General features: G+C 43.3%; 1 long non-coding RNA gene across 1 annotated transcript; it reads left to right on the plus strand.

The window, feature by feature from the left end:
* The first annotated feature begins 1,969 nt into the window (after positions 1-1,969).
* On the plus strand, positions 1,970-25,170 carry LOC144693811 (uncharacterized). Its single transcript, XR_013579601.1, has 3 exons — positions 1,970-2,080; positions 2,282-2,308; positions 23,576-25,170. It is a non-coding gene; the product is annotated as an uncharacterized LOC144693811 (long non-coding RNA).
* The last annotated feature ends 1,793 nt before the right edge of the window (positions 25,171-26,963 follow it).

The raw sequence follows: 26,963 nt of genomic DNA on the forward strand, positions 1-26,963 counted from the left end.
CATCCACAGCACAGGAAGAGACAATGGTAGATATTTGGATGGTCTCAGTTTCTAGGAAAAAACATTTCACTCAATACTTTTCGTACCAGTCTGCCATTGTTCTCTTCGGGGACTTATCAACTTTCTCCTGAAGTTGCTGATATCATCAGCTTCACTTCCTCTCTTGGTAGTTCACCCTATACATTCATCACCCTTTGCATGAAGCACTTGAATCCGATGAGTCTTTTCACTGACCTTCTTCCAATTTTAAGACAATCCCTCTTGTAATAGAATTTGTGTCCAAAAATTCAGGATGCTTCCCAAGCAATTCCAACATAACTGTGGCAGAAGTGCACCAGAGAGACATAAGTTAGGTCTGGACTTGCATGTGGTGGGCTCAGCCTTATTTCAGGGATTCCACAAACCTTGGAAGGAGTAAAGTCACCTTCCAATCTCTTACAAGGCCAATGAGGGAAGATTCTCTTATGGGTTGGAGGGGGCATTGGGGAGCCATACTCTCACTGGAACTGACAAGTTAAGCTATAAATTGTGATGCAAGGGAAAGTGGGCACATGCAACTAGAGGGATCACAGGTCAGTAGCATAGTTCCTGGGTGGGAGTACCTCAGCATTTGCATTAGGATGTGCCACCTAACTGATTCTTAAACTTGTTGATATTTACCTTGTCTGTACCCTATATTGACTACTTCCATAAATCCACCTCCAAGCCTGCTTTTCACCAGTGGAAGCATTTCAGCTCTTGGAATATATCTTCAGAACTAGGTTGGGTAATCCCAATGCACGATTTAATTACTCCTTTTCCGATGCCTGGATGTCATTCTCCTGGTGTAATAATCAGAACTGCTCTAGTGTTCTAGTTGGGGCTGAACCAGGCCATACCTAAGTGTAAAGTATTACCAAAGTGCAGCACAGAGAAAATTGGGTTTGGAGGATTTCATGCCCACAGTGAAGCCTATCTGATTTTCCTTCTATTAATTTAAATAGACACGCTATCCCTCCTACCTGACTCTTGTCTCTATGTGTGTTCACATGCTGTCCTCCCCAAATGAAAGAAAACTGTCTGCCTAATGCTGTTCCTCTGACAATCCAGCTTCCGTCATTCCTCTGAGATTTCTACAGCCCTCCTGCTGGACAAGTGGAAAAACCACTGTGGAAATTCATCCCCTTAAGGTATTCACTTATACATGGTTAACCTTTTTCAAAAATATAACAAAACATTAATAAAGTTAAAAATGAAACAAATACGAAATGCCCTCTGATGTGTATCAACATAAGGCATGAACAGCTAATTACATTCAACAAGAGACATCTCTTGTACTGCACTAAGTGGTGAAGCTGCTTGACCATTTTGATGGAAGGTTTATGAGTAAAAGAATTCCCATAATTCCACAACAGTTGTGTAATGCTTTCAAGGTGTGTCAACATATATACACACACACGCATACACACACAGACCTATGTTCATAAAACTTTATCAGTGCCTTTCAGGCTGAGGATTAAGCCACATAACATTAACTTGTTACTTCTGATTTTTACTGTTTCATTGCTTGTACTTTTCTGTCGAGTTTTCCATTAGAAAACATAAACTTTAAAATAAAATGACTCTCTTCCTTCCTAAAAATCAGTCTGGTGCAAATCCTGAGTAATACTGATGGAATGTACCATGAGCAACTATTTTTGAGGTGGAAAATGGGTGGTTCTCTAAGTAATCCAACTGTGGTGTTACTCTTTTAAGATTTAAAAACTGAGAAATTCCACTGATTCTTAGCTATGCTGTGATTTTTAAATATTAAACGATTCAAAAATTGAAATGATTTGGTCTCAATGTTTATTGTTTTGTAATGTAATCATTTTATGATCAGTCAGCAAGCTATTTTTATTAAATGAATGTACTGTAGCTTTTGGTATAGTCCTTGAAAAAAGTTGCAGTCTTGAAAGTTATCTGGCAAACTTTCAGAGCCTTCAGACTAAGAGACGACAGCCAGCAGTGCAAAAAATAAACTGAAGGGAAAATTTTGAGCTCACAGCACAGAAGGACTAAACCCGCAGAATGGGAAATGCATTTCTTTGAAAATCTGGAGGTAGGAATCACTGATGCCATTTGGAATACATTTTTGTTTAAACTGATAAAATGTGGATAGGTGGTAAGTAGACAAAGACAAACTGAATAGTCAATAATAAAATTAAAATACTTTTATTCATCTAAAATTAATGATCTGAAAGCAATGGACACAATCTTTCTGGTCACTCTCCTACATTTTTTTCAGTTTGTGTAACAGCAGGTGATGTCTGGGACCATCTGCTGACCTGTGAGTGTTTTATGCTAATTATTTTACAATATATTTCAATAAAATTAGTTAAATAATAAATTATGGACAATTTTGATTTGACAAACAGAATGTAGCAATTATAAGAACTGAAACTTCATAATTTTAGAACAAAAAATAGAAAAGAGAGGATTGTTATATCTTGCACAGTATTTTTAAAAAAATATTCTGTATCAAAATTTATAACTGGAAATTAATGATGGAGTGAATAACTAATCATTCAACCATAAGCAATGGTCTTGTTAATTTATATAATAAACTCCATATAGTTACCCCATATGAGCACTGATGTCAGAAATTTAACCTATTTAAATCTCGGCCTCAAGAGAAACTGTTTATTAAAGTAAATCACTGCATTTCTGTCTTGTACAAATTTTGTAGTCCTAAATTTGAGACTTGTCTTTATGATATAAAAACAAACTATATATGTAGAAAATAATTTAAGAATTAGAGTTAAAAGAGTTGATGGTACAAACCCCTAAATGTAATATTTTTTGCTTGTACAATGTGTAAAACACAAAATTAAGGCAGTTTTGTAGTTGGCTTTTGCTATTCTAAATGTGTACAATGTAACATTAGGAAATATGGTAGGTAGTTCTAAGTAGCACAACTGTTCAGTGCTTCTTCATGTCTTTATGATTATGTGGTTGTAGCTTTGTTGCAGCCTGACACGCAAAGCTAAAAGCCAGATATGTGTTGACTTTCACTACTGTTGCCCTAGATGTCAGGTGGATAGCCTCAGGCAAATGCTTTACTTTGGGAGAAAAAGCCATTACTGCCCATCTTGAACAACAGCTAGGGGGAACCAATAGGCTGACAAAAAGCATCCTGTTCTCCTAGCTAAAGAATGATGTGTGGGGTCCAGGACTGACATGGGCTAAGGATTGGAAAAGAGAGATCAAATGATGTGTAAATAATAATAAAGAATTTATTGCTGAAATTAAAATTCAAGAGTCAGACCAAAAAGTCACCATAATGTTTCTAAGCATGGTGTTATATAGAATTATATAGAGTTTAGAGCATCTGGTATTTATGCTTCATATGAACCTTCTCCCATTTTATTTAATCTCCCTATATCAATATACCTTTCTATTCTTTTCTATCCCATATAATTATCTAAATTTCCCCTTAAATACATCTATAGTATTCACCTCAAACTCTCCATGTAGTAGCAAGTTCCATATTCTTACCTTTGTCTGGGTTGTAACGACCAGGTGAGGAGAGGTTGAATGGCTCCCCTCTTTGTCCTCTCCTCATTTGACCACAACAGGTTTTTTTGTTGGAAAAAGATACATTTGCCAATTCAGTGAGCACTTAACTATTTAAGTGCTGTGATCATGAAAGAACCAATCGGACAGGTTTTCTTGAGAAAGAAAGAGGTTAGAGTTATTATACTTAGACCAATCTGACTAAAACAATGAAACATGCACGAACTTTCACACACACACACACCTTCGAATTTCCCACATTCACAAATACAGATTACAGAGTGGGGAAGGATAGGCTGGTCAAATTAGAGTTCATAAAGAACCTAAAAGAGTATACAGTCTGTAGTTTGGTGACTGGGCTGGCTTCCGGCTGAATTTTATGGTCTTGATGCTCCTGATTTAAAGATGTAGATGATTGAGTTGGTTGTTCTCTGGGAAATTATAGTCCTGAGTTCTTTTAAGAAATATCTCCCTGCAACAGGGTATCCCTGGATGATCATCATCAGCAAACAGGGCTCAAAGCTTAAAAACAAAAAACTACTGCAGATGCTGGAAATCCAAAACAAAAACAGAATTACCTGGAAAATCTCAGCAGGTCTGGCAGCATCGGCAGAGAAGAAAAGAGTTCACGTTTCGAGTCCTCATGACCCTTCAACAGAACTGAGCAAAATTAGGAGAGGGGTGAAATATAAGCTGGTTTAAGGTGGGGGGGTGTGTGGGGGGAGAGAAGTTGGAGGGGCGGGGTGGTTGTAGGGACAAGCAAGCAGTGATAGGAGCAGATAATCAAAAGATGTCACAGACAAAGGAACAAAGAGGTGTTAAAGGTGGTGATGTTATCTAAGAGAATGTGCTAATTAAGAATGGATGGCAGGACACTCAAGGTACAGCTCTAGTGGGGGTGGGGTGGAAAGACTGACAGGGCATTACAGGTATAGATTTAAAAATAATGGAAATAGGTGGGAAAAGAAAAATCTATATAAATTATTGGAAAAAACAAAAGGGAGGGGGAAGAAACGGAAAGGGGGTGGGGATGGAGGAGGGAGTTCAAGATCTAAAGTTGTTGAATTTCAATATTCAGTCCGGAAGGCTGTAAAGTGCTGTCGCTTGCCAATTTAACACTCCACCCTGCTCTCTTGCCCACATGCCTGTCCTTGGCTTGCTGCATTGTTCCAGTGAAGCCCAACGCAAACTTGAGGAACAGCACCTCATCTTCCGACTAGGCACTTTACAGCCTTCCGACTGAATATTGAATTCAACAACTTTAGATCTTGAACTCTATCCCTACCCCCTTTCTGTTTCTTCCCCCTCCCTTTTGTTTTTTCCAATAATTTATATAGATTTTTCTTTTCCTACCTATTTCCATTATTTTTAAATCTATACCTGTCAGTCTTTCCACCCCACCCCCACTAGAGCTGTACCTTGAGTGTTCTGCCATCCATTCTTAATTAGCACATTCTCTTAGATAATATGACCACCTTTAATACCTCTTTGTTCCTTTGTCTGTGACATCTTTTGATTATCTGCTCCTATCACTGCTTGCTTGTCCCTACAACCACCACCCCCCCCAACTTCTCTCCCCTCGCCCCCCCTCCACCTTAAATCAGCTTATATTTCACCCCTCTCCTAATTTTACTCAGTGCTGTTGAAGGGTCATGAGGACTCGAAACGTCAACTCAAAGCTTACCAGGTGGGTTGGAGAAAGAAGGAGGCTGGTGGGATCCCACTTAGGTCTTCTCCCTAAGCTGCTTGTCCTCAGTTCTGCTGAGAAAACACGTGCTTAAAACGTACAAAGGATTGGCTTGTCATGTGACCGTCCTTCCCCAACTTCAAGGGGGATTAAAAAAATTGTCAGTATATTCCAAAGGTGACTTGATTAGCTCATGTCTGGAAGCTAACTTAGTTAGACCATGTTCCAGTGAAGCTCAATGCAAACTGGAGGAACAGCACCTTATCTTCCGACTAGGCACTTTACAGCCTTCCGGACTTAATATTGAGATCAACAATTTCAGATCATAAACTCTCTCCTCCATCCCCACCCCCTTTCCGATCTCCCCTTTTCCAATAATTTCTAATTTTTTATTTTTTTACTTTTATTTCTTTATATATATTTTTCTTTTCCCTATTTCCATTATTTTTAAATGTATTTCCTTCCATTGTTTTATCTCTACCTTTTAGCCTATTTTGATCCCTTCCCCCCACCCCACCCTCACTAGGGCCATCTGTCACTTGCTCACCTTGCTTTCTACCCTTAATGTCATCACTAGCACGTTCCTCAGCTAATATCACCGCCGTCAACACCCCTTTGTCCTTTTGTCTATGACATCTTTGGCAATCTCTTCTTTGCCTCCACCTATCACTGGCCCTCTATCCAGCTCTACCTGTCCCACCCCCCTCAACCAGCTTATATTTCACCTCACTTCTATATTTCTTAATTCTGATGAAGAATCATACGGACTCGAAACGTTAACTGTGTTTCTCTCCACAGATGCTGTCAGACCTGCTGAGTTCTTCCAGGTATTTTTGTTTTTGTTTCGGATTTCCAGCATTCACAGTATTTTGCTTTTATCTTAGTTAGAGTCCCATTGTCCAAGTGATTAGTCTTAGTGGCCCGTCTCCAACAGTTGAATGCCTCAGGCGATTGCCTTAGATGCCTTGCTAGTGAGACAGGAGATCTGAGTCCTTTACACTCCCCTGAAGACATTGTCTTTGATGGGTTTTGCAGGCAGATAGACTCCAATGAACTGGAATGCTGAATGTATACTAATGAAAATTTGGGCTATTTGCCTTGGGCTGTGAGTTCAAGTCACTTTAGTCTCTGTGTTTTTAAAAAGTCTGTTTTTAAAAGTTCGATTCGGATTTCCAGCTGGTGGATTAAAAACCATTGTTTGGCATAAAGCACATCTTCATGACAGGGCAAAGAAGATTCTCCTGAATTTCCTATTGGATTTATTAGTGACTGTCTTGTATTTACGGCTCCCAGTATTGAACTCAACCACAAGTGGAAACATCTCTATGTTGACTCTGTTGAATCCTTCATATTTTTAAAGACCTCTAATAGGTCACCTGTCAGTCTTCTTTTCTCTAGAGAAAAATGCCCTAGCCTATTCAGTATATTCTGATAGTGAGACACTCTCAGTTCTGGTATCATCCTTGTAAATCTTTTTTTGTATCACCTCCAGTGCCTCTATATCATTTTGTAATATGGAGACAATGCGATGTACAGTATGGTCTAACCAAGGCTCTACGTAAGTTTAACACAACTTCTCTGCTTTTGAATTCTGTTTCTTTAGAAATAAACCTCTGTGCTTTGCACTTTTTATGACGTTGTTACCCTTGTTGCTACTTTAAACGGTATATGTACTCTACCCCTAGAACCCTCTGCTCCTTTACTCTATTTCCCATGGGGGAGAATATTACGCTTGGCGTGCAGGTGCACGCCTGACACGCCCAAATGTAAAATGACACGCGATGACGTTGGGCGAGTGTCCCAATATCATTGCGCAGTCTCGCAATATTTTGTTCGGCGGGCGCACGCTGGGGCCAAGGCCATTAAGAAGCTAATTAAAGTTAAATTTACACAGCCCATCCAACCTAACAGTTGGTGGGCAGCCGGGAAGGCCAAGCGACCTTTACATTTTTAAGGAAACCTCATCCATGGGCGGGATGAGGTTTCCTAAAGCGAGTGAACATCAATAAAAGTTTTATTTTTGAATTAAAAGCATGTCCCAGCTCATGTGACAGAGTCACATGACAGAGTAACATGAGGGGACATGTCTTATGACATTTTTATTTTCTTTAGTTTTTTTTAAACAGCACATGTGCGAACTGCATGCTAGGCCCGCTGTCCCTCCTCCCCCACCCCGCACAGGCAGCGCTGAGTGCTGATCACGGGCGGTAGTCGGCATCCTGACCGCCCTCGCCAGCTCCCACCAAGCACGTCTGCCAAGGGCAAAATCCTGCCCATGGAGTTGATGGCCTCCTTAGCCTCCTACCAAAATGCACCACTGCATATTTATCTGTATTGAAATTAATTTTTTTATACATGCTCATTCTGCATGTTTGTTAATGTCTTCTTGTATCTTGTCACAGTTCTTCTCAGTATTAATATATCTACTAATTTGGTGTCATTAACAATTTTTGATAGTATTCTTCAGAATCCCGGGTCCAAATGATTTATGTAAATAGTGAAGAATAGTAGTTCCAGCACAGTCCCTGTGGAGCACCAGTTCCACCTTCTATCAATCTGTGTAACTAATTCCCTAATCCCATCTTTATCTTTTGTAGCCAGCTTGCTGTCCATTCTGCTACTTGTCCCTTGACTCCACATGCACCATACTTAGTGCTGAGGGAATCAGTCAGTCTCACCTCCGATCAATCTGTTGTACCACAGTTTGTAATAATGAGCTCTAGCATCTGAACTGTGCTATATACTGTTTAGAATGCGGCTCAAGCTGCAAATTAATGTGAAGATTTGCCATGGTAGCCCTGGTGTAGTGATATGAGGGTTGTGTAAACTTGGTTTTTATAAACTTAAATTTTGTAAACTTTCACAATTTTGTATTGAACAACTTGCTGGTGTTAGAATCACAGTATCCGAAATGATGGTGGCTGGGGTGGACAGAAAAGGTTGGTCACCCAGCACGGTGGTGACAGGATTTAGGGTGGAATCTGGGTCTAGTGGGTTTCCACTTCATGTAAATCAAGGCCCAAATTCTGGTCAGATGTAGAAGCTGGGACTTCCATTCTTATGTCGCATAGGCATGTTTGGGGAATTTCTAGGCTAACTGAGGAATTCTTCTCACTGGGGGAATAATGCAGCAAGTGATAAAGTGTGGCATCAAGGAGCCCTAGAAAAACTGAAGTCAGTGGGAATCGGAGGGGAAACTCTCCACTGTTTGGAGTCACAGCTACAGAGGGGAAGTTGGTAATAGTTGTTGGAGGCCCATCATCTCAGTTCCAGGACATTGCTGCAGGAGTTCCTGAGGGTAGTGTCCTAGGCCCAAATAGCTTCAACTGCTTTGCCAATGACCTTCCCTTCATCAATAGGTAAGAAGTGGGGATGTTGAGTGATGATTGAACAATGTTCAGCACCATTCACAACACCTCAGATACTACAGCGTTCTGTATCCATTTGCAGCAAGACCTGGACAACATTTAAGGTTGGGCTGAAAAGTGGCAGTAACAGTCACACCACACAAGTGCCAGACAATGACAATCTCCAACAAGAGAGAATCTAAGTATCTCTCTTTGAAGTTCAATTGCATTACCATTGCTTAATCCCCAACATTCAACATCCTGGGGGTTACCATTGACAAGAAAGTTAATTGGACCGACCATATATACACAGGGCTACCAGAGCAGGTGAGAGACTGGGAATTCTGTGGTGAATGACTCATCCCCTGACTTCCCAAAGCCTGTCCATCATCTACAAGGCACAACAGGAGTGTGATGGATTATTCTCCACTTGCCTGGATGAGTACAGCTCCAACCGTCAAGAAACTTGACACCAGCCAGGACAAAGCAGCCTGCTTGATGAGCACCCCATCCACCACCTTAAATGTTCACTCCCTCCGCCACTAGTGCACAGTAGCAACAGTGTGTGCTATCTACCAGGTGCACTGTAACAACTTGCTAAGGTTCCTTCAACAGTACCTTCCAAGCCCATGACCTCTACCAGAAGGACAAGGGCAGCAGATACATTACCTGCAAGTTCTTCTCAAAGTCTCACACCATCCTGACTTAGCAATATATCTCTTTTCCTTCATTGTTGCTGAGTTAAAATCCTGGAACTCTGTCCCTAACAACACTGTGGGTGTATCACATGGACTGCAGCGGTTCAAGAAGATGGCTCACCATCACCTTCTCAATGACAGTTAGGGATGGGCAATAAATGCTGGCTTAGCCAGCAACTCTCACATTCCATGCACAGAGAGGATCTTTGCCCATTTCATCCCTGTAGGGATGATAATTTAAATAGCTTTGATATAAGGACTTCTTCTAGAATCACCAGAGCAACATTCACTGGTCTGATTTTCCAGACTATTGATGCGGTAGGCACCTCAGATGTGTACTTAAATCTTTCCAACATACATCAATGGCAGGTGTTAAGAGCTGGAGAGATTCCTGGTCAGTCATGTGATGGAAAGAAATTGGAGCCTCTACCATCACCATCCATAGCTTCAGATTACAACATGCATGCATGTAAAAGGGTATGTAAAGCAGACATGCATGTAAAAGTGTATGTTGTCACAGCAACTCAAACTCCTTGACGGGGGGTGGGGGTGCAGTTGTCTAGACAGCCAATGTGGACCAGAGTGGTGACAACAGCACAGGGTTCGATCCCCATTCTAGCTGGGGTGGATTCGGGACCTGCATCGTTGCCCTAATTGTGGTGGAAGTCGTGGTGTTGTGGGTTGGACCTGTCTTTGGGTATAGAATTGAAGAAGAATGGCTGAAACTTGGGACAAGGCCTACATTCCTGACTGTGGGCAGACAAGAACACCACTTCCAGAGTTTGAGTTCACATGATCATCATTTAATTAGTGAGTTGCATTAATGAAAGATATGTGATATAAAAAACAATATCAGAAAAATACCTCTTGCTGACAGCAGTGACAGTTCATCAGAGAAAACTACAAGTACAAAAAGCTTTGCTATCCCTGCATGATTTACCTGAGCAACGTAAACTTCAGTAGGAAGCTATCTCTGCCAGGTTTTATTCAGTTATGCAATGTGGATGAATTACCAGAAGGTTGCCTTATAATTAAAATGCATTTTTAGTAGAGTTCAGATAGGTCAGTGTCATGGCATTTATATGTAGCTTCCTTCTTGCAAATGATTAAAGCTTTGATTTTATTTCACATTTCAATAGTTCATTTACAGGCAAAGTCACCTGTCAATTGTTTTGAGCTACATGCTGCTGTGTTATGGAAAAGATTCCCATGTGCAACATTGCACGCTTTCACCACAAGAGGGATTCCAACACCTCTGGTAGTAGTCAGCAGTTAAACACGATTGTGGAAAGTGTAGTTACATTTTGTAGCTTTAAAGAAAAACCTAAGGGGAAAAAAGAACATACATTACAGTAAATATAGGGTAGAATTTTCCAAGCCTGCTGGCAGTGGGTGCGATAGGTGGCGTGTGCAGAAAATATGGCGGGACCTGCTTCACGACGGCGTGAAGGCAGGTCGCGATCTTCCGCTCAGCCCGCCAACAGCAGGCCGCGTTTCCTGTCATCGGTCGGCAGAGAGCTGATTGTAATACATTAGCATATAATTAAAAGGCCATCCCGCCAGGCAATTGGAACCCCGTCATATCGTCCGTCCACGTTGGCGGGAAAGCACGCCGACGTGTTTCACAACAGCGCGCAGGGAACGTGCACTTGGTGGCCTTCACTTTGGGGGAACTGAAGTGAGTGAGCAGCAGAGTTCTTCACAGCGCGCCTGTAGTTTACAGGCCTCAGGGGGCCGGGGTACCTGGCCCCGAAGGCGACTGCTGAGTGGTGGGGGGATGGGGGGGTCAAGTGCTGCCCTGGTAATCGAGGTAGGGGGAAGGACAAGTGAGGGGAGTGGCCACGCATTAGGGACACCTGTATAAACTGACCATGTCTCTGCAACTAAGATAGATAAGGCGCAGCCACTGTGATATGATTGGGGTCAGGCTCCTAGCCTGACCACCCATGTAAGCATTATGGAGGCACCAAAGGGCCACCAAGTCCTCCATACCTAACCACCACACCCCCATCCACCTGGCACAGACTTCGAGTCTGCCACCACTTTATTGGACCGCGGAGCAGTTGGACTGCACACGTTGTACAATCTCCTCGCCAACCCTGTCCATGGAGCAGTCACTGTTGGAGGTGCTCACAGCCCCTTGCAATCTCAGCATCCTGGTTTGGACCAGTGTCCCCCATGTCACAGGTTGACAGGGCAGCCATGCAGCGCACTCATCTCTAGCCATCCAAGGGGTGACCAGCATTCTCCGGGAAGCATTAAGGGGCGGTCACACAGGGCCAGGAAAGGTACTAAGTACAGCCATGATAACCATGTCTCTCTCTCTTTCATGCCGCAGGAGGACCACATCAGGATCATGAATCCTGGTGACCTAGCTGTATGCCTGATGGCCTACAGAGAGCGTAGAAGATGGAGGAGAGAGCGAGTGAGGCACCTGGTTGTGCAAAGGCAGGAGCAGCAACCTCATGAAGAAGGGGCAGCAGGGACTCTTGCACACGCTGCCCAGGAGTGACAGTGAGCCGTGGCTGGGCGGTGCCTAGCAACACCCAGGACCTATAGACACCACCTGCCATTCCTGCAGATGACTGAAAATCAGTGTCGTCGATGACTGCGCATGTCTAGGGACCTGGTGGCTCACATCTGCCACTTATTGCAGGACTTGGCACCAAGGGGACATGGAGGGCATCCACTGCCAGTAGCTGTGAAAACGACTGCGATGCTCAATTTCTATGCCAGTGGCTCATTTCATGGCTCCGCAGGTGACCTCTGTAGGATTTCACAATCTGCCACCCACAAATGCATCCATGAGGTCACGGATGCCATCTTCTCCATGGCACACAAGTTTGTGCATTTCTCCTGGGACCGGGACAGCCAGGATGCAGGGGCCATTGGATTCACCTTGATTTCAGGATTCCCACAGGTGCAGGGTGTGATTGACTACGCTCATGTGGCGCTCAGGTCTCCATCGCTACACTCAGTGGACTTCATCAACCACAAGGGCTTCCACTCACTGAACGTGCAGCTGGTGTGTGACTACCTGAAACGCATCCTGCAGGTGTGCACAACGTTTCCAAGGATGTGCATGATGCCTACATCCTGAGTCGCTCGCAGATCCCTGCAGTCTTCCAGGTTCCACTGAGGCTGCAGGGTTGGCTTCTTGGAGACAAGGGCAGAGGCTGTGGCTGATGACACCCGTGTGGCGGCCTCAGACTGCAGCAGAGCGACGCTATAATGAGGCTCATGCTGCAGTTTGGTGGAGCAGACCATGGGGATGCTGAAGATGTGGTTCTGGTGCCTGGACCGATCTGGTGGAGCCCTGCAATGCAGTCCACAGAGGGTGTCACGCATCATCGTCGTCTGCTGCCTTCACAACCTGGTGCTCCAATGGGGAGAGGAGCTGGCTGAGGAGGAGATGGAGGAGCTGCGCGTCTCCTTCGATGAGGAGGACGCTGATGGGAATGAGGGTGAGGGGGCCCTCGGTGATGACAACAATAGGGATGGGGCTCTCACACTGGCTAGACGAGGCAGGTGCATTCGGGAGGCCCTCATAGCTGCCAGATTTGTGGAGGATGATGACAACATGCAGTGAGGTGTCCCCATAGATTCTCACATAGACTCTGAGAATGTCTGACTCCTGTCTGGCCGAGGACACATCACTCACAGCATGGTTGCCTGATGGATGTTGCACTGCTGGATCCTCACTTGGTAGAGCAGCACCGACCTCACCATCAGCACAGGACCGGTCCCAGTCATCGCTGGCCAGCTGGATGGCCCTGTTTCTGAATTCTGTCAGTGCTGCAGAGTGACGATATTTTCAAGTTGAGAAGGATGGCTTGTCTGCTGCGTTTGGTATTTGAAAATTCCATCAACACCCCCACAATCTCCATTTTCAATTATATCTGACCACAAGCCTCTGTTGGGATTATTTGGGAGGATAAGGCGATACCCCCCCATTGCATCTGCTCGCATCCAGTGGTGGGCACTGATATTGGCTGCTTATGAATACACTTTTATTCACCAATCAGGAAGCCAGATCGCACTGAGCCGCCTCCCCCTGCCAGATAACAATGTGAAGGTTCCAATTCCCCAGGATCTTGCTTTGTGCTAAATTTCCGCTGTCCACGCCAAACAAATCCGTGAGTGGACAAGCTGAGATCCACTTCTATCTTACGTCTGGGAGCAGGTCTTGAATGGATGGTCAGGCGAGCCAACGTCTGATGACATGAAGCCTTATTTCAATTGCAGATACGAGCTCACCTGCCAGAATGGCATATTGCTCTGGGGAGCAAGTGTTATCGTGCCCCCGAGAAGGCGAAGGCCATTACTGGCCGAATTACATAGCACTCACCCTGGCAATAGTAGGATGAAGATGCTCACGCGCAGCTACTTGTGGTGGCCAGGGATGGACACGGACATCAAAACCGTAATCAAAAGTTGTCTTCAACACCAGCAGGTGCAAAAGCTACCGCCCTTAACTCCATTGCACCACTGGGAATGGCCGGGGCAGCCATGGGCGTGCCTCCGCATCAACTATGTGGTGTCCTTCTTGGGCACAATGTTCCTTTTACTAATAGACACCCATTCCAAGTGGATGGGTGTCTACGAAGTCCGGTCACCCACGTGTGCTGCCAGCATAGACCATTTGCGACAGGGTTTTGCAGTGCACGGGTTACCAGAGGTGCTTGTGTCAGGTAATGGGTTTGTATTTACCAGTGGGCAGTTCCACAGGTTTACAACCCTCAACGGAATAACTCATATCAAAACCTTGCCTTACCACCCCACCCCTAATGGTTTGGCTGAGTGGGAGGTCCAAATTTTACTAATGAAGAGACGTCTCCACACCCGTCTAACTTTTATCAGGCCAGATTTAGCGGGGAGAGTGAAGAGAAGCCAGGAGTCCCAGAAGACCAGACATGATGGCCATAATCATGAAAGAAATTTCACGGTGGGAGACACAGTTCTCACGAAGAACTTTGGAGATGGGCCCATTTGGCTATTTGGCAAAGTGAGTGCAGTGACAGGACCTCTCTCCTATAATGTGTTGATAAACAGCTGAATAATTAGATGACACATAGATCATCTCTGGAGAAGAGAGACAGTCCCACAAGAAGGAATGCCGTCATCATTTGCACTTGAGTCTGCACCGTACGTGGAATAAATTTCACATGATTTGGAAGTACCGGTGAGGCCTGTTGGACCCAAGAGGGTCGAAGACACAAACTTTCCTGCTTCCACCGAAGAGCCTGGTGGAAAGTTGACCCGTGAAAAACCAGCTGAGGCCATTGAGCTACGATGCTTGCCATGTCTGAGGAAACCTACTGAGAGACTTAACTTGTAAATGGTTATTCATGTAAATAATTGGGATATTGTGATTCTTGTCAAATGTACTTTCAAGTAAAGGGGGAGGGATGTGGTAAAGTGGAAGGCTATGTACCTTTGAGAGAATGTAGTTAGTTGACCATGTGACTGTATTGACCAATCGCTACACAGGGCAGGATTCTTGGGCAACTGTAGGCCTAGAGCTGGAGGTGATTGAAGAAGCACATGGTGTTAGTGCTCTGTCCTTAGTTCCAATAAACCACCAGTGTTTGTTCAGTTAATCAGTCTTTCTGCCTATATTGCTTCAAGCACCAGCTAATGTGTTAATGTCAACAGTGTATCTAGAGTTTGCCGGACAAAGCGAACCTGATAACCCACAACATAAAAATATGAAAATGAACAAATGTTGATGTATGATAGCTGTGCAGTGTTTATTAGTTGTAGAATGCGTTTGTGGCATTTATACACTGCAGACTCAAATTCCACATCATTCATGCATGGATGAAAGTTCACACAGCCGCTATAAATATTGGAATGAGTCAGGGCAAGCTGCCTTAGTTGATCATAAGGACAATCAAGCAATCAGTGAAATATGAACACTTATTATCCTGAACATACTCAACTCAGTGAGATGTCTCCCTTGTGATAAGGTTACAAATATTTTCATATTAAGGTGGAGGTTGCAGAGAAGAGCAGGCTATGAGCAATGATTTTTGTTGGGGGAGGTAGACATGTTTCAGCAGATCTTGGCAGGGATCAAGGAGCTCAAAGAGAAGAAAACTTTAGTAGATTAGTGTTATAGCCAAAACTACATAACTGGCAGAAAGAAAAGATAGTCTGGAAACTGTTGTTTTTAACTGGTTTCAGGAAGCAAGTCATTATTAGGTTATGGATAGAAACCAGTCATTAGCTGCTATCCTTTAGCGTTAATGCTACAGTGTTTAGAAGTCCATTGAATTCCTTTGTAGTTTATTGACTCAGTGGCAGGCCCACATTGATGACCTGATGCCAGAACATGAACACAACTACATTTCTGATCATCTGAGCTTTGACCCTAAGCAGATTGGAGCAGTTCTGAGTTTGAGCAGTAAGCCAGGTCTCCAGTTTAAACCAGTTTTCCATTGAAGATGCTCTTGTAGTAGTCAATACGTACAGGTATTTATCAAGCTTGTATTCTTATCAAAAGGTTAAAAGTGAATCAGGGCAGGATATTGAGCTCGGCGAGTGGGGGGCGGGGCCCACTCGCCGACGCGTAAAATGATGCGGGACGACATCGGGTGGAACTCCTGAGGTCACCCCGCGTCATTTCAATTTTCAGGTCGGCGGGTGCGCAGCCGAATCAGCTGTGCACCCGCCAACCTGTCAACGGCCAATTGAGGCCATTTGAAAACTAGTTGAAGTACTTAAAGGGCCTGCCTGTCCAACCTTAAGGTTGGCGGGCAGGCCGGGAACCCTGGCGGGCCTCAGAAAAAGCATGAAACCTCATCCATGGGCGTCATGATGTTTCATGTAGGTTTTTAAAAGTTTAATCAAAGTTTAATTAAAAGTGATGGACATGTCCCAACTCACGGGACAGTGTCACATGAGAGGACATGTCAGGCAATTTTTATTTTTCTATATTTCACACTTTTGAAGTTGGCGCCGATCTCCCTGAGGCAACACTTAGCCTCAGGGAAATGAGTGCGCTCTTTTGGGCGCATGCGCGAAAGAGCATACTCTCGGCTTAGGGAATCCACCCCCCCCCCCCCCCCCCCACCCCCCCCAACCGCCTGCACGGGGAGCGCATAGCGCGTCCTGGCAGACGTCACGATGGGTGGGCCTTAATGGGCCCGCCCACATAAAATGGCAGCGTGCCCGCTCCTGAACTTCCTCCCTAACAGGGGGAACGTTTTCCCCCAGGAGTTCAATCCCCCTGACAGTGCTTCACCCAAAAGGAAACAATTGCCAAACAATACACTGATTGACATTTCTGAATCCCCTGCACATAAACCACACTACCACTGTTCAGTTTTGCAAAAGCTTTCCAATCAATCACTTACATAGGCAGCAGTTAAATAGAAATTTGCATAATCTTTAATAATACCCTCTAACCATTGGTACAGTATTGGTTTATTCTTTCATTCTCTTTGCATGAATACAGGGACAAAGTTGTTGTACACCACTCCTCTGGTACAGTGTTTCAGGGCAATCTTTTAGGCAAAAAGTGCTATCTCACACTCTTTTTATGTTGTCCAATATATAAAATATTGCATTGTAGAAATTATTATTGCTAATAATTAACTCATGGCAAATGCTTAATATACTTAGATCAAATTCCTCTCTCCACTCATTCTGTGTGGCAATGAAGACCTGGAAGAACCTGCATCTAAATGTTTGCTGAAGTTAGGGCCATCTTTACATTAATATGCTTTATCGGTTATGCTAATTTATCTGCGCTGTCAGTAATTAATATTCTTGAATATTTACTGTCACAAATAAGGCGATGGTAAAGTTAAGCATTACGGAAAGGGGAGAGAGGCAAAACTGAACTCCATTATTCTCTCGCTGTCTTTCTGTAAGTAGAGGCGTTTTTGTTTTAGAAATAGGCTGTGGTGCTTATTCCAAAAGCCCATGGTTTGTGCAGTCAATCTTTAAATGAACTCACAGCAAACTCTCTTAAGTTTAAATCAGAAGTTTAGGTTATTCACACATTCAAATCCAGGGAATGATCACAACTCCACACACACAGCATTATGACCAGTCCCCAGGCAAGGTTCCCCAGTTTGTTATGGTCCTGTTTGAGATACCCCAAATTGTTATGCTCCTGGGTGAGGAGCAATGAGCTGGCTCTCTTTCTTTATTCAACCCCCTTGGTTGGTCACAACCAGGTTAATTTAAAAAGGATCTCTACCCTTGTGGATATCTTTTCCCAGTCCAACTGTATTTATGTTTTAGAAGGATCCAATTTAACCAGGCTTTCTAGAGTCAAAGAGAGTAAGCTTATTAGTTACTAAAACACGAGAAAAAAATAATAAAAACACAACACACATATACAGCGATCAGAAATGAGAAGTTGAGTCCAAAAATAAAAGCTAAAAAAAAAACAAATCAGTCTTTGGCTTGTCCTTGAGGAGTAAATGGTGAGACGTTACAGCCATTAAGTTGGGTGATTCTGGTAGAGCTGACTTTACCAATTAGGCAGTTGGTTTGGAGACAATTGGTTCTGCAGGTTAGCTGAAGAAGCTGCCCTGTTTCCTTTTTGACTGTGGCTTTACTGACTTGTGACTTGCCTCTAGCAACAGAGGGAGAGAGAGAGACAGAGACAGAGACTTTTACCTTCAAGATGCAGGGATGCCCATTTGATGTTCTTCTGCTGTGACCCTCATAGCATACACTAGCACACCAGAGCTAGAACACAGATCAGGTTTGCAGCTGGCTTTTTAACCCCTTTCCTTGTGTATTCCTGGAAGGAAAAAACAAACATGTCTTTTGCCCAGAATCTGCATTCTTTCAACTCAGACCATTTCCATATTCTGAGATATAACTGAACAGGAGACAGTTTTTGCTGAGATGTGGTAATCAGTCTCCATTGTCTCTGCAACCACAGGAGATTAAAGTTCAATCTTTTGCATTGCATTTCTCTCTTTCAAGTTTCTCTGTCTGAAGTAGGCCTTGACACCTTTTTTAGGTGCAATTCCATATTCTCTCTGGACTACTCAATCAAGTATAATCCACATAGGAATTTTCCAGAAAGTGGTTACTTTACATTCTCAGCCAGCTTTTGCTTGTATGTCTTTTTAAAAAAAAAACACATCTTCCATAAAAAGTTCAATATGCCCGTAAGTAATTTGGGGCTGTGATCTGCTGTCATGACAATACACACAAGTATACAGTAAGGGGGAATAGAAAAGAAGGTGTTTTTACAACCATGAATAATTTAACAGTAAAAAGAATCACAGAAATAGATATCAGCTCATGTGATTTTCAAAGTCCGGAAAGTCCAAATCCAGAGGGGGTTCCCTCATGGAGAAGTTCCAGTTCAGGCAGGTTCCTGGCTGAAGGCAGAAGTGTAGAATTCCTTTAAGATGATGGTGCTGCAGAGAGATAAGGTTGACTTATCCATATTATCATATTCAGAGACTTGGTCAGCTTGACAAGCAGTGGCCATTGGCTTCCAGATAAATAGGCTTTGAGGAGGGCTGTTGCAGGCTGCTTGTTCAGCTTGGAGTCCTGCTTTTGGATTTTGGCAGGTTGGAGATAAATCAGCAGGCTGGCCTGCTTCTGAGTTCTCAACTGTATAAAGAGATCTCAAAATAGTCACGACTCGTGTGACTTCCTTCCTCCTCAATGATTTCATAAAGGGATGTTTATCTAGTGTCTGGATCTGGCTTTTGTTTTGTGGCTTATAATGTCTCAGTCATTAGCCTCTGAAAGAGTCACCATCCATATCGATGACCCTGTTCCTGGATAGCTATTGTCTTGGTAGACCCTTGGACTCTGCTAAAGTGGTAAGTTTATATAAATATGCAAATTACATCCATATCCTTTCAATAGCTCCTTTTTGAAATGGACTTTGACAGTCCCAACTATGAGATTCCGTGAGCAACATGACAGGGCATGTCTCCAGTGTAATCCATGTAATGCCTTAGTGGTCACCTTACAATTCCAGACATCAGCTGACTTGAGTCAGCCATCTTTTGTTTCACCAAAGTTCATTTTTAAATAAGCAAAAAAGAATAAAGTTTGGTTTACATAGTTAATGATTTCTTTCACGTCTTACGATCATGTCATAAGCAATAGTGAAGCATAAATTTGCCTAGCAGAATATCACTGAGAGCAAATTGCCAGCCCATTTTACACATTGTTCAACAATGGAACAAATCAAAAAAGTAAACTTTCAAAAATACACATGGCATTTCATTGTTGCTGAAAAGAATTCCAAATAAAAAGGAAGCATTTGCATCCCTGCTTTTATCTCCAATTCCTTTAATTGTCCACGTAAGCTTCTTATCATCTCATTACCTATCCTTCAAAATAATACTTAATTTTATCACTAGCAAAACTTACCCATCCCATCTTCTAAGATTTTCAACAACATCTTCTGGTAAGGTCTCCCTCTCTCTCTCTGTTCATCTTGCATCTCAGTATGTTCAGATTGTTGTGTATTCACCCCTCAGCGCCAATTGCCTATGCTTGTGCAGTTTGTTCTTGGAGGTGATACATTCAACTTCTCTCCTATCCTGTATAATGACAAGAAACCAATAGTTCCACATTTAAGAGCAACTAATTTTAACACAAAAGTATAACAGAAAAGAAAGTGGGGTGAGGATGTGGAACAAAATGGTGGAAATGTGGAACTCGCAAACACATGGAATGATTGTGGTGAATAGCAACCAGGTAAGTATATAAGGAAGGAAGAAATAGAAGTAAATGCTGATTGGATGAACTGAAGTAAGTTGGGGGTGCATAAATACTGACATAAGCCTGTTGGGCTGAATGGTCTGTTTCTGCTGTACGCTAAATGTAATTCTACGAAAACAAAATAAACCTAAGTACAAATGAATTAGGAGTAGGAATAGGTCACTCTGCCTCTCGAGCCTGTTGTGTCATTCAATAAGATCATGGCTGATTTGATTGCAAACTCAACTCCACATTCCCGCCTACCTCTGATAATCTTTAGCAAAAAAGAAAGAGTGAAAGGTTGAATAAAGCCAACAAGGAATAAAATGTAGCTATAGAAGATCAAAGAAGAAAAGCTTGCAATTATATTGCATCATTTACAATAACTGGATGTTTTAAAGTGCTTTACAGCCAACAAAGTGTAGCCACTATTGTAAAGTAGGAAACATGGCAGCCAATTTCTGCACAGCAAGCTCCCACAAATAGTAATAACCAGAGGTGAGAATACTACACACTGAGTCACAGTTGCCCTAAAAAACAACTGAATGAAACAAAAGAAGGAAAGTTTGAAATAGAACAAGGGAAGTAGTAAATAATAATTGACAAAGGAAGAGACAAAAACAGATTTGATTTTACATGGCGTTAGCACATCTCTCTAAAACATCTTGAAACATTTGCAATGGAAATAAAAATTGGGAAGCAACAAGTAGCTGGTCAATTCAATATTGCATGTTTTACCCCAGCTGAAAGTTCTGGTCAATGCCTTTCTAGATGGAGGCTAAACTAACTGTTAAAAATATTTAACAGAATCTGGTTCAAAGTACATTGCAACAAGTTTTATCTGTGATGTACAGTATTAACTTCAGTCCCTTCTGAAATAAATCTGCACATTGTTAGGAGTGTGGATTTCACAACATAAAATAACGCAATTCTTTTAGGAGCACCAACAGTTATGACAACCTTTAACCTTTTGAAGTTTCACACACCAACATTCTGTGAAAAGTTTGAGGGACAGTGAAAACTGGAGTGTTGCAGTCCATTATAGGATTTAGCCATAAAAAGACATCTGTGAATATTCCTGAGAAAGTACTACTTTCCATCCATTAAAATTATTGAATTCTGCATCTGAATTCCCAATATATGCTCTCCATAAGTGAAGTTCGATGAAGGAATAGAAAATTCTTAATGTGTACGCTTAAGTATTAGTAGACAAGGTTTTGTGGAAAGGATCATACTAGAGCTTGATCTTCTCCTCAATCAATGGCCAAGTACACAAACCTCTAGCAAGGACTGTTGAATATTGATAACCCTGGCTAACTTTCCCCATCCTAAATAAGGCTACCTAGGGTGATCGTAGCACATCTGTGCGATCAGTTAATTTAGCAAGGATCAGGGCTCAAAATTGGAACATTCATAGGGGAGAATTTTCTCTTCAGCGTGTGGGCATAGGCGCCGCATGGCGACACGTAAAATGACGCGCGGTGACGTTGGGCATGCGTCCCGACGTCACCGCGCATCATTCCAATCTACCGTTTGGTGGGCACGCATTGGAGTCGGTTGCACACCCACCAAACTGTTAAAGGCCTGATGAGGCTATTAATCAACCAAACAAACAAATTGACAGGCTGCCCGTCCAACTTTAAGGTTGGTGGGCAGGCAAAGAGCCCAAGCGGCCTTTGCAATTTGCTTGAAACCTCACCCACAGGTGGGATGAGGTTTCATGAAGGTTTTAATTAAATAAAAAAATTTATGAAAATTCATAAACATGCCCCAGCTCATGTGACACTGTCACATGAGGGGACATGTCTGAATAATTTTATTTTTCCCTTTTTTTCCAACTTTACAATTGCACTTAATCTCCCTGAGGCACAGAGCTGCCTCAGGGAGGTTTCTGCACTCTTTTGTGCGCATGCGCGAAAGAGCGCAGGCCCTAACTCTCCCTCCTCCCCCCAGCCACACAGGTAGCACTGAGTGCTACCGGGTGCGCGTCACGCTGGCCGTGTCTTAATTGGTCCGCCCAGGTAAAATGGCAGTTCGCAGCTGATCGTGGACGGTGATCAGCTCTGCACCCGCCCAGCTCGGCTGACGGGGAGAAAATTCTCTCCTTAGAATTTATTGCTCAGTTAATCACTGCATAGCGAAATGCATTTTTAAAACTGTGATCACAAAATTAAAGGAGATGAGTCCTGAAATATGTTAGGCATTAAATGAGTTGACCTGCCCTACCTTACACTTGGCAAGCATCTAGTCTCGATTGGCTCTTTGCCTGCCAGCGCAGTATGTAAAACTTGGATGCAAATCCATGACCTACCTTTCTGTACAGCATTGGTTCTCCATGGTGCTGTACTTCTACACACCTTCTTCCTTGGACTGTTCCATTTACTGTTGCCGTATGAATCATGAATATATGTTACAAATCAGTTGGGAAACTTTAATTAATCAAATTGCATATCAGGATATAAGCTTATTTTTGGAACAGTAAAATGCCATTTGGCCCAACCAGCCTTCTCCTTTAAACCTCTGCTTTCAATACATTTCTGCTATGTACAGTATGTTGCCATGCATGAATAAACACTCCCTTTTGAAACAAGCCAGAAGCAGGAAGGAGAAATTTCTGTTGATCAACAAAAAGCTTTTTAAAATTACATTTATAATGATTGAAACAAAGAATCAAAATGCCAATTCTTACAGTGACGAAGCACTGACCTCTCATCCGGTAGCCTACTACCCCATGCATACACCTTCAACTTGTGCTCCTTCTGTAAAATTCTAAGGTTCTGATTCCAAATATTTTGAACATATAATGGACTGTGAAATCCTTTGTTCCCTAGAATGCCAACAACCATGGATCACTGGCATTACTTTTGTTTCATTCACTCCAGCTATTAAGCAAAATAATAGTGTGAGGAAAATATTGCCCTCAGTGCAATACATAAAGTTTCAATGACCTCACAAGGGCAACAAATGTGAATTCCACTCCTTATCTCTCCAGATCTCCCAACAGGACCTCGTACCACTCTTTCCATCCCCTCCCCAATCATTATCAGCAATTCCCTCCCCTCAAAACTTTTTCTCCTTCCAATCATGCTCACCTATTCTTTTCTTCTTTTTATACGACACACTAATACCATTCACTTCTCGCAAACTATCTGCACATCCACCAACTCTTCACAGCACTTTTTTCTCACTTCACATTACACACTTGTCTTTACACTCCTCACCTCCACTTGCTCATTCTATCTTGTTTCTTCTCCTTGTAACACATGCATTATATGCACAAGCCCAGCCAATTTCCACTCATCATATCAACAGCCATTCATGCTGTCTTTCTGCAGGAGACGACGTTCATAATGTGATGGAAAAAAATGAGGGAGAAGCTGGCACCATTATCACCTGCAACAAAGAGAGCAGAACGTCATGGAGATCAGTACAGCCAAGTAGAACCATCAGTATTGGGGAAGGCCTGGGATTTTACCTCAGCAGGGTGTCTGTATATTGCTTGTAATCTTTCCTTCATCTCTACAAATATGTAGCAAGCTGCATTATACAGGCTGAAAATGCCCAACTTCTATCTTTTACCCTAACTCTTGCCTCTTTTCTCTTTCTTCTAGGTCCTCCTTGTCAGCAAGAGCCTCCTGCACAAGGGAACAGTTTAAAGGAGGACAATCCTCCTGATTAAGCACCATAATGGTCTCATCCCTCCCAGGCACCAGCTTAGACATTAGCTCTCACCATCAATAGTGAGGCAGAGGTTTGCACATGGTAAAACATACAGCATGAATGAGCAACTGCAGGTTCTAGTGGCCAAGGTAGCACAGTAGACAGGTAACCACATGACAAGATCCTTTCTAAACTCTGCAGAGGAGGACAGAGATGAGGACTTCAGGGATCCAGTTATGAAGATAAAATTTCTGGTATCACACAAACAATAGTGCTAGGTATTGGAAAGCCTGTCAATGTATTCAGCGCTATGGTTGAAAGCATGGAGGAGTCCACTTTCTGCACACTTGGCATCTCTCGCATGGTATCAGCCCTCTGCAGGATGGGCACTTCCTACAGCTGAACCGCCCAATAGGAATTCCCGCTTGCAAGCTTCACAGCATCTGTGGAAGCTCAAAGATGTCAGGCACTCCTCCCTACACCTCCCCCTGCCATTTTTCCAGCCTTCTCCCCTCCCAGCTCGTCCAATGATCTCAACAGGCCAAGTCTTGGGGAGGTAGAGGTCCACCTTCCAGCAATTGGTGGGGCAAATGGGTAAGGACTTTCAAGGAATCAATCATCATCTTCAGCCTGCTCGCCATAGATCAGTGATCAGCTCCACAGGAGAGACAGCAATATTTTGGAGCAGTACTGATGTGCTGGGCTCTCTCAGGATGTCAGCACATCTGCTCCTTTGCCACACCCTTAACCTATACCCGTCACGGTGTCAGCACATCAGCTGGGCCAGACTGCTCTGGCAGAAGCTGAGGTGTAGCAGAAGGCAGCCATGCCGGGGAGCCCCTCCATGGGCCAGGGAGGTACAATCAAGGAGCTCCCCCTGTGGAACCCTCTAGGAGGCTGCCAGGTGACAGCAGACCCTCCTGGCATGGGCAAAATGCCCTTGGAGGCAGGATGTGTCCCTTAATTGGCCAATTAAGTGGATTAATTTGCCGCCTGGTGGGTGGTCAAGCTGCCACACAGCGGTGGCCAGTTGCTGGCAATGTGGCTTGGCAGCCTGAAGACGTCAGGCACTCCTCCCTACAACTCCCCCTGCCATTTTTCCAGCCCTCTCCCCTCCCAGCTCGTCCAATGATCTCAATATGCCAGGAAAATTCAGCCCCAGATTTTATGTTCTTGTATTGGGTGTTCAGCATCTGTTACCTTTTTGTGCTTTTGTTTATACAGTATAATCTAATCTTGGTTTTATGACATCATTTAAATTTCTTGATAAGTATGCTGCCCTATAATTATTCTCAAGTATTCCCTATATAAAATAATTTTAATTGCTGGCTGTCCTATTGAATCCGCCACTGTTTGTTTTCAGCTAGTCAATGAATTACAGCTATTGTTGTTATGTACTGACTATATAAAAAACAAACATTGATGATTTTAGGTGTATCACAATATGCGATTACAGAGTGTCAGTGCAACTAGGCCAATTCAAAATATGTGAAGCATTGGAACATTAACTCAAACGTGAATGCATATTTAAATCTTAAGACTGGAAAAATTCTCAGTCATACAAATAATGTTCTCTGAAACTCAAGAGACAATTGTGTAAATTGCATGCAGTGCCCTGGATTGGAAAACTGAGGGCAGGATTTTGATTGCAGGCTCTTGAGCCCCACTGCCAGGCTCAAATGTGAGTCTGAAGCCTGTACTGTGTGGAAGGCAATCACTTAATGTGATTTCCACCAGTAAAACAAATGGTATTTTTCAGAATATTATAGGGCTGCGTTTTCCGGTCAGCGAGCGGGACCGCCCGCTCACCGATGCATAAAATGACATGGGGTGGCGTTGGGCACTGGAGTCGGCTGCGCACCCGCCGAATTGTCAACGCTCACTTAAGCCCTTTAAAAAAGTAATTAACCCAATTAATTGACCTGCCCGTCCAGCCTTAACGTTGGTGGGCAGGCCAAGGGCCCTGGCGGCCTTCAGAAAAAACATGAAACCTCATCCACGGGCGGGATGAGGTTTCATGAGGGATTTAAAACGTGTATAAAATTTTTAAATGAAAGTAATTGACATGTCCCAGCTCATGTGACAGTGTCACATGAGGGGCCATGTCAGGAATATTTTTTTCTGCCTTTAATAAAGTTTTAAAACTTGAGCCGAGCTCCCTGAGGCAGCACTTTGCCTCAGGGAGATCGGTGTGCTCTTTCGCACGCATGAACAAAAGGACAAAGGGGTGTTAATGGTAGTGGTGCTGGCTAAAGGAGGTGCTGATGGTAGCATTAAGGTCAGAAAGCAGAATATGATAATTGCAGAACAAGGATAAGCACTCTGGAAAGAACATGAACAAATGACAGATGGCCATTGTGGGGGTGGGGTGGGGGGAGGGGACGGCGGCAGGACCTGCTGAGTTTTCCTAGCAGTCGGGAACTGAGGGAAAACAAAGGTAATGAATAAGAAGAATGATCTCTCTAAGGAGGCCCTATAAGGGCCACTCAACACTGGAGACATTCCTATACTAATAGCAGGGAATCTTGTGGTGCCTTGTGTACCTCTTATCTACACAAGTGACTGGCAGGAGTTAACAAATGGCAGCCAGCATGAGATAAGCTAAAAGATGTCCTTGAGCCAAAGTGATAGAGCAGAGGTGACACCTTGGATACTTGTCCTTTGGTCATTGGCCAGATGGACTTGAACAAATGATTAACAGAAGCTAAACAACCAGAGCCTAGAAATAAAGTATGTTAATGGCTGCTTGAGGGATGAGGGGCAGTCCTCACCAGACAAAGCAAGACCGGGAAAGAGCTTCCTAACATCTTGGCCAGCTCATGAAGACAAAGAACAAAGAGAAGAAGACTGCTGCAAACATAATCAACAAGAGATTGCCAGTTCCAGCTGCAGAGATCGGCTCCATCCACTTATCCATTCTCCTCTTTATGTTTGTTAACGAATCAAGCAGAAACTTGAGGGAAGGGTGTTTGGAGACAGGAAGCCATCTGATTGAACCTCCCAGAACATGTCCAGCCACAGTTGGCATTATTAGCCATGGTTTCATGTGCAACTCCATTAAAATATTTACATTTTGAGATAGATTCATGAGAATTCCAGTGATGATAAACTTCATTTATGCAGATAGATTGAGAAGCTGGGCCTGTTGTCCTTAGAGAAGAGAAGGTTGAGAGGAGATTTGATAGAGGTGTTCAAAAATCATGAGGGGTATAGACAGGATAGATAGAGAGAAACTGTTCCCAATTGTGAATGAATTGAGAACAAGAGGGCATCGATTTAGAATGATTAGCAAAAAGGCAATGGCGACATGTGGAAAATCTTTTTTATGCAGCGAGTGGT

The sequence above is a fragment of the Cetorhinus maximus genome, chromosome 19 (genome assembly GCF_964194155.1).
Source record: "Cetorhinus maximus chromosome 19, sCetMax3.hap1.1, whole genome shotgun sequence".
NCBI classification, from domain to species: Eukaryota; Metazoa; Chordata; class Chondrichthyes; order Lamniformes; family Cetorhinidae; genus Cetorhinus; species Cetorhinus maximus.